Consider the following 15,564-nt stretch of genomic DNA (forward strand, 5'->3'; position numbering starts at 1 on the left):
TGAAATTAAATAGACAAGAAAAGGATAGAAAATGAGAAAAAATGATGATTTTGACATCATTATGATGTCATTACTAATCTCCCACCCAATCAAATGTTGACACATGGCACTAATATGTTTAAAAAGACTTAATGGATGGAAAACAAAAGAAAAAAATCAGAAAGCCTTATCCCTTTCTTCCTTGCCGTCTCCCTCCTCTCCCATTATCCACCATTTTCAAGCTTTACAAAGCTTGATTTGCTTGGTTTTTACCCAACTAAACCCTATGTTCCTAACACAAAAACTTGTTCTTTCATCTTGGTAAATCTTTTTGGAGCAAAAAGAAGAGAAAAAGAAGAACCCTAGCAAGTTGCAATTTCACTCCATTAGAGGTTAGTGACTTAAACTTATTTTTCTCTTTAAATTCATGTTGAAAGAGTGGTAATTGATGCAAATTTGCAAGAAAATTTAGTAAACATTATGTGTATGCCTTGCTCTAAATTCTAGCAGCCTTGAACTTAGCAGTGTTTTGAAGAATTCATAGAATTAAAGTGGTATAGTGGCTGCCCTTAACATTAATTTATTGGTTAGGATAGTGAAAGGTAAGTGAATGCAAGTTTTGAGATGATTGAGCTAGGGTTTAAGCTTGAAATTTAGACTTGTTCATGTATTTGGTGAAAGAGAGTTGACTGTGTGTGAATCAAAAATGAAGTGGGTTGTGCAGTGGGAATTGAGTTTGGTGTGGCTGCCCTTGGTGACCTGCAGGACTGGGCATGAGTCTAACAGGTTTGGGCAGTAATAACTGGAATTGTAGAGGTTCAATTGGTGCAAGGCCAATTGGACATGAAACTAGACACATAATGGCACAACTTTGGTGAAGAAACTATGCCCAGAAAACCAAACCAAGTTGACCTAAAGATTGCCCTAATCCGGGTGACCTGCATTCTACCTAGGTAAAATGACCAAATGAACAGTGTTTAGTCATTTGGTCATAACTCAGTGTAGAAAGGTCCAATTGACCTGAAATTTTACCAACAATAAGCTGAGATATAGACCTACAACTTTCATGAAGAAATCTAACCCAAATTATGACCATAACATATTCAAAAAGTGACTTGCAGTCACTGCTCAAAATACTGTAGATTTGGTCAGTCTAGAAATTCTGGAAAAATTATAATCCGACCAATTGTGGTTTTTGGGCCATAACTTCAGCTACAAAACTCTAAATATAGTGATTCAAAAAAAGAAATGTAACTAGACAAAATAAGAAACAACTTTCATGTTGATAATTTTGCCAAATTCCCACTGAAAAAATGACTAATGGAACAGTAAACACAAAGCTTGAAATCTAAAAATTTTGAACAATTAACATTAAACTTAGAAATGGTATTGGCAACCAATACCAACAATTTTAAAATGCAAAATGTGGTATGTTGGGAGTAATAAAACCAATGTATCTTTTGTCCATGTAAAAGTCAACATTTTGTTGACTAATGAATTGAATAGTAACACCAAAACTTGAATTTCAAGAATTGTGAAACTTAAATGTGTAATATGCCCTAGTATACCTAGCAAGATTGGTTTGGATAGGTTAGCATGCCAATAGGGTTCTGTTAGCAATACAGCATATGGCTTCATGCCATTTTGTGTTTCATAGCCTCCCATGCCATTCTGTGATAAAATAGCCTTTGGCTATGGTAATTGAGTTATTATACTTGAATTATATCCTTGATGATTATTACAGCTCATTAGCTGTTCTGTTGCACACCGGGAGACACAATGTGACCGATGGTGTGATGCTAGAGGTACTTAGTACCTAGTGCCAGTTTACCCATTTATCCAGTCTAGTCGACTAATATGGGTTACTCGGGCAACGATAATGAATTTTACAAAATTTTAATCAATTTATACTGCAATAAATGCCAAAAATTAAGTCTACCTAAAATGTAAACATACATTCTGCATATTTATATTAATTTAGTTATTTTATTTTATATTGTCACCACTAAGCAGAATTGCTTAGCGCATCGCTTTTGCCACACGCAGGTACTGGAGACATAGCTTGGGAGTCCAGCAAACCTCATACTGGGTGAGCTTTTAGATCTGCACACAGAGTTCAGAGTCACCTCATATTGCATTGCATTTGGTAGGACATTAGGCCACTTTTGATATTTTGTATTTTGCAAACTTCTGTAATGTATATTATAAATTCATGTAATTATGATTTTGATGTAATTATCTATGAACTATGTTCAGTAATAAATGTGAGCATTTCTCATTGAGTTGACTGTGATATGTGTCGCAAGGGATTTTGCGGTTGCCTGGACGATCACTCACCGAAGTGGGAAAGAGTGAGGAGTCGCCACCTTAGTTTTGAGGGAAACTAAAGAAAACCATTTGTGGAGATAAATTGAAATAAAACCACTTCAAAACAGAGATTCTAGGTTCTGGTCCAGAACGGGTGGGGAAGGTGTTAGGCACCCCACCTCGTCCCTTAATAAGGGTAAGTAGATTTAACTTTGCATTAGTTAGAAGGGCTTGAATGGACATGTTGATCCTTTTGACTAAAGGAGCATTTGATTTTTCACTAAATTTGGATCACCCAGATACATAAGTAAATGAGACGACCTTAGTGAGTTACTGTTGCAGGTTAATCTTATCTAAAAGAACTATTTTATTAAAGTTTAATTTAAAAGTTGTATAAGAACTCTTCTCCGAACTCTTTAATATTTATTAAAATTTTGAGTTGAGATCGGATAAGAACTCTCCTCCGATCTCTATTAGATCATTAAAAATTTTGAGTTGAGACCGGATAAGAACTCTCCTCCGATCTCTATTTAATGCTTATTAAAATTTTGAGTTGAGACCAGATAAGAACTCTCCTCCGATCTCTATTTAAGTATTTATTTTAAATTTTGATTTGAGACCGGATAAAAACTCTCCTCCGATCTCTATTTAAGTATTTATTTTAAATTTTGATTTGAGACCGGATAAGAACTCTCCTCCGATCTCTATTAAGTATTTATTTAAAATTTTGTGTTGAGACCGGATAAGAACTCTCCTCTGATCTCTATTAAGTATTTATTTAAAATTTTGAGTTGAGACCAGATAAGAACTCTCCTCCGATCTCTATTAAGTTAACAGGGACATGAATGGGATCTTTCGGATCTCCCGAATTTTAATTTCAGCTCCATGTCATAAGGTCCTAAAACTAAGGATTCTGACGTCCTAAGGTGTTGGGGGGGGGGGGGGGTAAGGCTTCTAATTGATATTTTGTGACTAAATAAGAGAAGCTGGACTGAATTTTGCTGACTTCCCCTAAGGTCACTTTACCAGTACCTATTAATGTCCGATCTATTTTGTTTTGTTTACTTTGGTTTTGTTCCACTTTATGGCATCTTGCCGACTGCTTTAATCCACCTAATAGTTTGGCTATTTTCCTGACGTGTTATTCAGGCTCTCTCTCTTAAAAGAGACCCGTAAGTTGCAGTTATCTACATTATACCTAACCACTTACACACTACTAGGAACTAGAAAATTTGCATTCAGAAACGACGAAGGTTAATAAAATGATAGACTGATCACTAAAGAAATAAACTCAAGAGTAACATTCTTTAAGGTTCTTTGGCACTAAATGAACTTGGAGAAAATCGCATACGCAAGAATAACGAAGAAAGTGCGAAAAAGTAAACGTAAACAGTTAATAAAACAGCAATATGAGCTCTTACCTGTAAGGAGCCAAATCTATTGAAATAACTACGGGGTGACAAATGGTGATAAGACAGCGGACTGATTAGCCTGAGGGTTGATGTTCATCGTGAACTGAAGGGTACTTAGCTAAAATGCAATCAGATTAAGATAAAAACCAAGTGAAATGAAGTTGAGCTTGGATAATGGGAATGAAGACAGAGATGATAAAGGGCTGAAAGTGAGAGTGTGACCAGATAATGAACAAACTGAAAATGTAGAGTTTCAGTATTCAGAATCATTTTCAAGAAAACACTTCAGAAAACTAGTTTCAAAAGTCTTTCTAATCGAAACTTCAAAGTAGCAGAGTAACAAACTGAATCAAGTTTCAGAGTTCTTCCGCTATAATAACTACCTCTCTTTTTTGCCCGTCCCTTGAACAATTTTTCATGCGGGTATTTATAGGAATCGGGTGCTCCCCATGAAGGGTCAAGATTTATTTTGAGGGAGATGGAGGGTCGAGATTTTGAAGGATATGATCGGATGTTCAGGAATTAAAGAGAATCAAAATGAATGGCTGAGATCACTCTTCAGAATATTTGTCCTTTTCTTCTTTCAATCTGACGGTCCCAAATCTTCTCGTCCGGAACGATCTGAGGGCTAAGAGCGAAAGACGCTGGTATTGTCGTCTTCTCTCTTGATCCAAGGGTTCCAGGTTTGTCCTTACCAGTGAGATCAACGGTGGAGATTGGGATGTACAGGACTGTCATGACATATCCTGCTCCTCACAAGATTGTGCGAGCGATTCTTAGGCGTGCGGTGGAGATCTCGTCGCCACGCTTTAACTACCTCTACCCGATTCGATTTACGGTTATTTGGGATTTGTCTTATTCTTTTTGCCTCCCGATCTTCCCTCTTTCTGATCTCTTTTACATGCTCTTTTCCGATCTTTCATGCTGGTTTCCCATCTTCCGATCTATTATTCTGATCTTTTCCTTTCTCTGGTCCGGTCTGGTCAAAGCATTAATTTCCCCTCGATTCCCGAGGCGTTCGCTTCGTTTTCTGCTCAGCAATAAATGCCCGTTTTCCCCTATATATACCCCTGACGATAGAGACATTTCCTTCATCTGATTTTTCTCTCTTCCTTCTTTCTTTTCTAGTTCTAGCTGCTCCGGCGGTCATTCCGGCCATGATTGTGGCTTTTGATCCCTCTCCGATGGACTTCCTTATTCCTCGACTGAAAATTTATGACCTCGGTGATCGCATAACCTTGTCTGATGCTCCGCTGACCCTTGGCGATTGCTTCCTCAAGTTCATTCGGCTTCTCACCACATTGAGCGTTCCGACAGCGGTTTCCTCCCACATTGGGTGTTTCGACAGCGGATTAAGCTCCGATCGGCGACACCCTTGGGATCAATTATAAACCTGGGACTCTTTAGATAGGATGTCCCACCGGTCTCTAGAGATCGCCCAAATGATGTAGTTAGACCTTTATTGTAATCCGATCCCTAGAGATCGCCCAAATGATGTAATCCGATCTTTTGGAAATAAAAATCTTGTTTCTCCAATTATTGTCTTATTGATTATTTTCCGATCTCTGATATATTTGTCCGATCTGGTTCCTAACAAAACGACTCTTAACTAATCCTTCATTCAACTTATTATGCCGATCTCCATTTAACCGACCTCCTTGGAATGTTCGAATATTTGAGAGAAGTGTTAGAACAGCTGGCGAGTCCCACCAATCGATGCGTTGCCTAGAACCTCGTGAGCATTAAATGCTCGGACTAGTATAAATAGGGGTGGGGGGGGTAGCCAATTGTTCTCTCATTCCATTTTCAGTCCCCTGCTCACAACTTCGAAGTTCTTTCGTTTTCCCAAGTTCTTCCAACGCCGATCAGACTCCGGTAAGGGCTTTGATCTTCTTTTTAGTTTAAGTTCTTTATTTCTTTTGAAAATGAGCGGTGCCGAAGGTCAAAGAGCGGCGAGTCCTCCCTCCATTCAGTTCTCGTGGTCGTCTGACGAAGAAGAGATGGTCGGGCCAAACGCGCAAACAGAACCTCTTAGGGCCTCTGTTCCAGCTCGGGGGCGGATCGGACCATCAAGGCACGTACCTTCTTTAGGGAGGGAGAATCTCCCTATGGACGAGCTTCCATCGATCTTACAAGAGTCCGATCTACAATCGTTTAGCCAGGAGTACAATATTCACCCTGATTCGCATTTAACTTATCCGGTACACGGCGATCACTGAGCCGATCACTTCTTTGAAGAGAATGACCTGGTTATGGTATACGAGGAACAGTTAAAGGCCGGTCTTCGGTTCCCTCTGGATGACTTCTTCAAGGAGGTCCTAAAACTTCACCGGGTGTGCATTGCTCAAGTTCACCCTAACTCGTGGCGGATCTTAGTAGCCTTCCGAGGTCTATGCTGATCTAAGGGAATCAGACCTACGGCTAAGGTGTTCGCCGAACTGCACAGGCTAACTCACCGAAAGGACGACGATCACTGGTTCTTTCAAGCGAAGCCTCATTGCGGGCTCTTCACCGACCTGCCCTCCTCCCTTAAAAATTGGAAGAACCGCTTCTTCATTCTGAGGAGCAAAAATTCGACCTACTTTGAGGACTTCCCTCGTAGCTGGTGGCACCAGGGGCCCTTGCTTCCGAAGCGCGTTAACCTAAACCAGGAGGAAAGCTTAATAGTGATGGATCTGAAAAATCAGGCTGCCACTTAAAAGTATTCCTGTTTAGATGCAGTGACCGCCGAGCTGCACCATTGGACCCTACAGCTGCTCACCGGCCAAGATCGCGAACTTCCGCTCTCTGACCTCGGCACTGGTAGTTTCTAAATCTCAGATCTCAAGACCTTAACGATCTCACTGACCTCTCCTTTGTGCAGGTATGGCGGGTGATGAGGGTTCTAGGAAGCGGAACAAAGAAAGAGAGATCTCCCGGAAAGTAAAGGAGATGAAGCATTCGGAAATGCTTCAAACTCCCGGCCATGAACTGTGGAGACGCAGGAGGCCCGCCCGACCTTCTGGCCGCCGATCATCGAAATCGTCCGATCTCCTCCTCAACAGGAAGAGCCGGCTCCACCTCCTCCAGCTGCTCCAAGCACAGAAAGGGGGCCTTCTCAATCTTCTGTGAGAGCCTCTTCTCGTGGTGCTCAAACGTTGATCGAGTCCCTAAAGAATAACCGAACTGTTCGGGAGAACCCCGGTTTTGCCAAAGTCTTGGGGTCTTCCATCTGCCTTCGGGAGGATCGGGACAGGCTATCCCCGAATAGTCTTGACGATATCTTAACTCGCGCCATGAGCCTGAACGTGGAGTGCCTGGTGAACCAGACCATAGTTCGGGAAAAGGCTCATCGCCTGGGCAAAGAGGTCGAGAAGAAGAATCAGGAAATGGCTTCCCTCCGATCCCAACTCGCATCCGCTCAGGATTACATATCTCAAGTTGAGGGGCGGCGAAGTTCTATGAAGACAGAGTGGCCAAACAGAATCATGTTCTGGCTGAAAGGGATCATGCTCTCAGGGAAGTTGAGGCGCTCCGGGCCAATGATGCTTCTCAGGTCGCCCAACTTATCGAAGAGCTTAAGGCGAAAGACGAAGAAATGGTGATAGGGATAGCTGGTACCTATGTGAATGCTCACAAGGACCTCTTGGCCGAACTCCAGAAGCGTTACCCAGAAGAGGACTTCTCTTGGATGGCCGACCTGGCTCCCGGGGGCGAGGGTGAGGATAGTGAAGAGGAGGGAGAGGATGAGCGAAATGTAGATCAGACTGGGGGATCACCCCAGCCGAATAACTTGTACAAATTTTGCAATGAAATGAAATGAAATGACTCTTTTGTTCAATGAATGGTTGTGATCGGAAAATTTCTAAACACTTGATTGTCTGAGTATATTGAAATAACTGAAAGCGATTATTATCCTAAGTGTGAGAGATCGGAAAACACGACATGCATGAAACTGGTAAGGAACCAACGCTAAACGGAACTTAATTGAAAATTTGAACATCAAAGATCGGGATCTTCAATAAACCGGATTGGAACCTAAGCTTCAATATTACTAAACTTACAAAAGGGAGGTCGACCATGAATACCGCGCAGAAGGCTCTAGTGTTAATTCGATTTCGGCTGACAAGAGAGATCGGGAATATAGTTAACTGGTCAGGATATTTGACAATTGTCTTGAGAGATCGATAAATGATTGAGAGACCGGTAAGGCTTAGCATTGACTCAATTCTCTGTGAAGAGAGATCGGAACTGTGGTTAAATAGCAAGGAGAGACTTAGTGCTAGGGATCGGTTTCAAGGTTTATTAATTCTGGGGATCGGCCAAAATATGGTGTCGACAGCTGCCCCTCTTTACACAATTTCTATTAAGGGAAAAATTTCCCGTGTAGGAATTATGTAAAGATTCAGACCCGTATTTTGGACGATTAGGTGTCCGAAACTAAAGCATACCTAAGTCAGTGACTTAGGGATCGGTATCAGAAGTCAAATTAAAATCAACTTGGATCAAGGAACCAAAGGTTGATAACAGGAAATCTAAATTGCAGGAAATTAAAATCAACTTAGATCAAGGAACCAGAGGTTCATAACAAGAAATTTAAATTGCGGGAAAATTAAAATCAACTTAGATCAAGGAACCAGAGGTTGATAACAAGAAATTTAAATTGCAGGAAATTAAAATCAACTTAGATCAAGGAACCAGAGGTTGATAACAGGAAATGTAAATTGCGGAAAATTAAAATCAACTTAGATCAAGGAACCAGAGGTTGATTGCAGGAAATTAAAATTGCGGGAAATTAAAATCAACTTAGATCAAGGAACCAGAGGTTTATAGCAAGAAATTTAAATTGCGGGAAAATTAAAATCAACTTAGATCAAGGAACCAGAGGTTGATAACAAGAAATTTAAATGCGGGAAATTAAAATCAACTTAGATCAAGGAACCAGAGGTTGATAACAGGAAATTTAAATTGCGGGAAATTAAAATCAACTTAGATCAAGGAACCAGAGGTTGGTAACAGGAAATTTAAATGCGGGAAATTAAAATCAACTTAGATCAAGGAACCAGAGGTTGATAACAGGAAATTTAAATGCGGGAAATTAAAATCAACTTAGATCAAGGAACCAGAGGTTGATGACAGGAAAATTTAAATTGCAAAAAATTAAAATCAACTTAGATCAAGGAACCAGAGGTTGATAACAGGAAATTTAAATTGCGGGAAATTAAAATCAACTTAGATCAAGGAACCAGAGGTTGATAACAGGAAATTTAAATGCGGGAAATTAAAGCTGGCAGGAAATTTAAATTGCACTCACAAAGCAAGTCTAATCCGGACGCAAGAAGTTCTTCCCCAATGAAGTGTACTTAACAGAATCCCGAAGACTAATGACAAATGGAGGACGAGTTGCAAGACTCGACCTATGGCCTTGTTTCTTGAAATGCCCCATTTTGTTTTTCAGATTTTCTCCTGAAAAGCATCCTCGCGGGTTTTCACTTCCCCTTCGTCTATATGACTAGAAGCGCCCTTTCAGGTTTTCACCTCTAGTTTTTTTTTTTTTTTAGGTCATTCCCTGCAAATCTCATAGTAAAGTACGTGAGGTTATCAATTGTCAAATCTTAATCTTATGGCAAAAATTTTAACTGATTTAAATAGCGCATTAAATAACAAGATTGCCGAAAGATAAATATAAGGGAAAGAATATAAGGGAAAGATAGAAGCATAGGGAATGAAGTGCGATTTTATTACGGTTTAATATAAACAAAGAAGAAGTTTCAAAGAATAAGGGTACAAAGATAGATCTCACATATTCCCTGTGGCTGATTTTGAAATCCCTTAAATGCCATTATTTCATATTCTCTGAAGGCTCATGCTGTGATAGTTTCCTCTTCGTCCTGGTTTCATGCCCCCCATTCCTTATTTCTCCCTTTTTGTTCTCGGGATGCCCTTTCGGGTTTTCACCCCTATTTTTTTTTTTTTTTTTTTTAAGGACGCCCTTTCGGGTTTTCATCCTTCACTCGTTTTACAGAAAGCGCCCCTTCGGGGTTTTTGCCTTTTTTCACACATTTTGCTAGGAGCGCCCTTTTGGGTTTTCACCCCTACTTTTATTTTATTTTTATTTTTATTTTTATTTTTTTTAAGCATAGTATTTCTTGACGGTGTCAGCATTTACAGGTCTCGGACACTCTTCACCGTCCATGTGGGTTAAGATCAAGGCTCCTCCAGAAAATGCCTTCTTAACTACATAGGGCCCCTCGTAGGTTGGTGACCATTTGCCCTGGGGATCATTTTGATTCGGCAGTACTTTCTTCAGAACTAAGTCCCCGGGTTGGAATTCGCGCGGGCGAACGTTTTTGTCAAATGCTCTAGCCATCCTCATCTGGTATAACTGCCCATGACATGCTGCTGCTAACCTTTTCTCATCAAGCAAGTTTAACTGATCCAATCTTGACCGGATCCATTCTGACTCATCAATTCCTGACTCCTTCAGAATCCTTAGGGAAGGAATTTCAACTTCTACAGGTAATACTGCTTCCATCCCATAAACCAGTGAGTACGGAGTTGCCCCGGTTGAGGTTCTCACGGAAGTTCGGTATGCGTGGAGAGCGTAAGGAAGCATATCATGCCAATCCCTATACGTGACCGTCATCTTCCGGATTATCCTCTTGAGATTTTTGTTTGCAGCTTCCACCGCTCCATTCATCTGGGGACGGTATGGGGAGGAATTGAGGTGTCGGATTTTGTATTGATCACACAATTTCTGGATCTTCGGGCCATTCAGATTCTTGGCGTTGTCAGTGACGATTTCATTGGGGAGGCCATGCCGACAGATGATGTTGCTTCTGAGGAATCTGAGAAACGTATTCTGTGTGATGTGCGCATAGGATGTTGCTTCGACCCACTTGGAGAAATAGTCGATGGCCACAAGGATGAATCTGTGCCCATTAGATGCCTTGGGATTTATGGGACCAATCACATCGATGCCCCACATTGCGAAAGGCCATGGTGAGACGAGGTTGAACAACTTGTGAGGTGGCACATTGATTGGATCGGCATAGATTTGACACTTATGGCATTTTCAGAAATACTCGACTCAATCCTTTTCCATTGTGGTTCAAAAATACCCACGTCGCATGATTTGCTTAGCCATCATGTGCCCATTGGCATGGGTTGCACAATTTCCCTCATGAGTCTCAAAAAGGATTTTCTTCGCCTCCTTTGCATCCACACATCTCAATAATTCGCCGTTGGAGCTCCTCTTGTATAGGGTTTCTCCACTGGGGAAGTATCCCAATGCTAATCTCCGAATCATCTTCTTTTCATTCTTGCTCGCCCCCAAAGGGAATTCTCTGGTTCTACAGTAGACTAGGATATCATGATACCAAGGCTTTCTATCGGGCTCTTCTTCAATCATGAAGCAATATGCTGGCTCACTTCCTGCTTTAATCTTCAATGTCTGAGCCATCCGACCCTCTTCGATCTGAGCCATAACTGCTAGAGTAGCTAAGGCATCAGCAAATTGATTCTTGTCCCTACTAAGGTGAGTGAAAGAGATTTCTTCGAATATCTTGATCAGCTCCAATAGGTACTTCTGATACGGGATTAGCTTGGGATCCTTGGTTTGCCATTCTCCCTTGACTTGATAAATAATCAGGGCTGAGTCTCCATATACCTCCAGCTTCCTGATTTTCATTTCGATGGCAGCCTGTAGACCCATCACACAAGTTTCGTATTCCGCGACGTTGTTGGTGCAGTCAAATCTCAACTTAATGGCTATCGGGAAGTGCTTTCCATCCGGGGATATCAATACAGCTCCAATTCCATTCCCGGACAAATTGACAGCTCCGTCAAAATACATTTCCCATACATCGGCTGGCCCCTCTTCTTCGCAATCCACTTCATTAATATGCTCATCAAGGAACTCAAAATCCAGAGCTTCATAATCCTGGATAGGATTTTCTGCCAGGAGGTCAGCAATCACGCTACCTTTCACCGCTTTCTGGGTCATATAGACTATGTCATATTGGGAGAGTATAACCTGCCACTTGGCTATCCTACCTGGCACGAATGGGCTTTCGAATACATATTTGATAGGATCCATCCTGGAGATGAGCCATGTCTTGTGATTCAACATGTAGTGCTTGAGGCGATTTGCTGTCCAGGCTAACGCGCAGCACGTCTTTTCTAAGAAGGAGTACCTTGACTCACAATCATTGAACTTCTTACTCAGGTAGTAAATAGCCCTCTCCTTTCGCCCGGTATCATCATGTTGTCCCAAAACACATCCCATCGAGTTCTGCTGGACTGCCATATATAGGATAAGAGGCCTCCCTGCCACGGGTGGGACCAATACTGGTGGTCTTGACAAGTATTGCTTGATCTTCTCAAAAGCCTCTTGGCAAACTGAATCCCATTGGGTGGAGTTGTTCTTCCGAAGTAGCCTGAAAATAGGCTCAGCTTTGGCAGTGAGATTAGAAATAAATTTCGAAATGTAGTTCAACTTTCCCAGGAAACTGCGCACCTCCCTTTCTGTTCTTGGGGATGGCATCTCTTGAATAGCTCGAACCTTGTCTGGATCAACCTCTATTCCCCTCTCACTTACTATGAATCCCAACAACTTTCCCGATCTAGCTCCTAATATGCATTTGGCAGGGTTCAGTTTCAACTGGTATTTCCTGAGTCTCTCGAACACTTTCCTCAGTACCTGCACATGACTTTCTTCTCCCCGATATTTGATGATCATATCATCCACATATACTTCCACCTCTTTATGCATCATATCGTGGAATAATGTGACCATTGCACGCTGGTAAGTAGCACCAGCATTCTTCAACCCAAAAGGCATGACCCGATAGCAAAATACTCCCCATTGAGTGATGAAAGCAGTTTTATCCTTATCTTTCTCGTCCATCGGGATTTGATTGTACCCTGATGCCCCATCAATACACGAACACCTGCCCAATCCCGTAGCATTGTCAACTAACACATCAATGTGAGGGAGAGGGAAATCGTCTTTCAAGCTCGCTTTATTGAGATCCCTGTAATCGACGCACACTCGAACTCTCACGTCCTTCTTCATTACCGGGACCACATTAGCTATCCATTGGGGATATTTGACCACTTCCAGAACCCAAACATATCGCTTTCTTGACTTCATCCCGAACTTTGAGCAGTGTGTCGGGATTCATTCTCCTTAACTTCTGCTTTATCGGGACTATCCCTGGAATTAGGGGAATTTTGTGCGTCACTATCTGGGGGTCCAAACCCACCATATCATTATAGCTCCAGGAAAATACGTCGAGGAATTCTTTAAGCAGACTGATCATATCTCCCAATTCCTCACTCTCCACAACCTTAAGTTCCTTCTTTACTTCTTCCGTGCCTAAGTTTATGGTGCGTGTTTCATCTCCAGAAGGCACGAGGGAGGGCTCATCCTTTTCACTGTCTTCTTGTGTAGGGTCTTCCTCAGAATCATTTGAAGTAATGGCAGTTATGGGGATTTCAAAATTAACCAGAGGAATCTCTGAATCTATTGGATTATTAGGTGTTAATTGATGAATGGTCCTGAATGAATAAAAAAATGTATATTAAGGATGGAATTCAAAAGAAAGAGAGAATTGGATTTAAAATGCGCTATTAATTCATTAACGTTTGTGCCATAAGAAAAAGGTCCATTTACAGTATTACACTTGTCACCATGGACAAAATGATCAAGTGTAGATAACCAAAGGTACTTTACTCGAAATCGAGTACAGGGACGTCCTCGGTTGTCCAGTTGTTCAGCTCTTGCCCCTCAGTCGTTGGCGAGACTAGGGCCTCATACAAGGGATCCAGTTGGATGACATCAATGGATGGATCATCGGGTGATTCTTCTATGTTTGCCTGATGCTGAATGACCGGTTTAGTGAAGATCTCCATAATCCTCAGGACTACTTTCATCTTTCCCGTTTTCCGATCGAACCTTTGATCTCGGAGCATTTTCCTCATCCAGAATCGTCCATCCATAAGGGCATCCTCCTCATATCCCAAACCGCAGCGGCCTACCTTCTGGATGGTTGGTATGGGCTCAACGATTCCCTGTAATGTGGCGCCTAGGCCTTTGCCTTCTTCGTACCCACTCCTTGTCATTATTTTGGCTACCATAGCCATAGCCCCTCCATTTTCTGATATGGTTTCTTGTAACTCGAGGGCTTGGAAGGAGCTTTCTAATGACTCCTCAGCTGCCTCCACGTAAGGAAGTGATTGTGGCTTGGTGACTAATATGGCTTCTTCTCCTCTCACCGTGATGATTCTGCCATCCATGATGTATTTTATTCTCTGGTGCAGAGTTGAGGGAACGGCGTTTGCAGAATGGATCCAAGGCCTCCCCAACAACATAGTGTAGGCCGGCTCTATATTCATCACCTGGAATGTGACGCTGAAAGTGCATGCGCCAATCTGAAGTGGCAAGTCAATATCTCCCAACACTTCTCTCCTGGTACCGTCAAAGGCTCTTACCACCATAGCACTTTGACGTATGTCCGATTGGTCAACTGGCAACCTAGCCAAGGTAGCACTAGGGAGTACATTGAGAGCTGACCCGTTATCAATAAGTACCTTAGCTACTATACAACCCTTACACTTCACTGTTACATGCAGAGCTTTAGTGTGCCTTAAACCCGCAGGATCTATCTCATCCTCCGAGAAAGTGACAGAACTGGATGCCTGGATTTGCCCCACTATCTTTTCAAACTGCCCCGGTGTGATGTCGGGGCTCACAAAGGCCTGATCCAGAATTCTCTGCAGGGCTTGACGGTGCACCTCTGAGCTCAAGATCAGTGACAGCAGTGAAATCCGTGCAGGCGTCTTCCTCAACTGTTCCACCACATCATACTCACTTTGCTTCATTATTTGGAGTAACAACTCCTCCTCTTCTTTACGCTCAGCAGGCTCTGCTTCCTCTGTCTTCTCAACCTCCTCTTCGGTGTTCTTCAGTGACTCTCCCATTTTTACTTTCCCTTTTATCTTTTCTTTTTCTTCGTTACTGTAACACCTCCCACTTCGAGTTATGAACTCGACCTCTTGCTCAAGGGAGGAGGGCTTTGTGGCAGTGACGGGTTGGGGATCTACTTGGGGAGTAGCACTGGTAGCAGGTCCGGCATAAGTCATTTTAAAATGTTCATGCGGGGTAAAGCATGGTTTTGGTGGTGCTGGAGGTGAGGCCAGATTAGGAGCTGATGTACTGCTTGATGCTCCTTGGGTGAAGACTTGGAAATTGTAGTTCCAAGGTATGGCGTGGGTGTTGGTAACAGGGAGCTGAGGAGGAGTTCGGATAACAGTTACTGGTGGTGAAGCTACTGGTGGAGAGAAGGTGATTCTGGGTTTGGAGGTAGAAGCATTCTGATTGTATCTAGTCGCGTTTACCCCCCATACATCTTTGACCTCGCTGGCATCTCGTAACCTTGAGAGACAATAAGTTCGAACCTCTTGCTCGAATCCCTCACACCTGCACTTGTGATCACCCCTCCATGATAAGGACACCTGCTCTCTTCCAATCCGCTACACGAGGGTAGAGGTAGCCTTCCCTTGTTGCTAGAGCAAAAATTTCCTTAAAGTAAGGAACCACTTATCTACTTCAGCGTTGATCCTCCTTCATCGTGCTCTATCATATTTACACCACTGCCCGCATTATGGTTAGGCAGTGGGTTTGAGGTAACATTGGGGAGGGAACCATTTCCCTCAATCTTCAACCACCCGTTTCTGATTAAAGCGTGCACTCTTCCCCTGAGTGCCCCGCAGTTATCGATTGAGTGCCCTTGTGCCCCTCCATGGTATTCACAACGGGCAGTAGCATCATACCACCTGGGGTATGGTGGCTGGATCGGGTCTAGGGGAACTGGTACAATTTGGT

General features: G+C 42.4%; 1 pseudogene; it reads right to left on the minus strand.

The window, feature by feature from the left end:
• Positions 1 to 9,822: 9,822 nt before the first annotated feature.
• LOC131177913 (uncharacterized) lies at positions 9,823 to 12,753 on the minus strand (annotated as a pseudogene).
• Between the last annotated feature and the right edge of the window lie 2,811 nt (positions 12,754 to 15,564).

This window comes from Hevea brasiliensis, chromosome 2 (genome assembly GCF_030052815.1).
Source record: "Hevea brasiliensis isolate MT/VB/25A 57/8 chromosome 2, ASM3005281v1, whole genome shotgun sequence".
NCBI classification, from domain to species: Eukaryota; Viridiplantae; Streptophyta; class Magnoliopsida; order Malpighiales; family Euphorbiaceae; genus Hevea; species Hevea brasiliensis.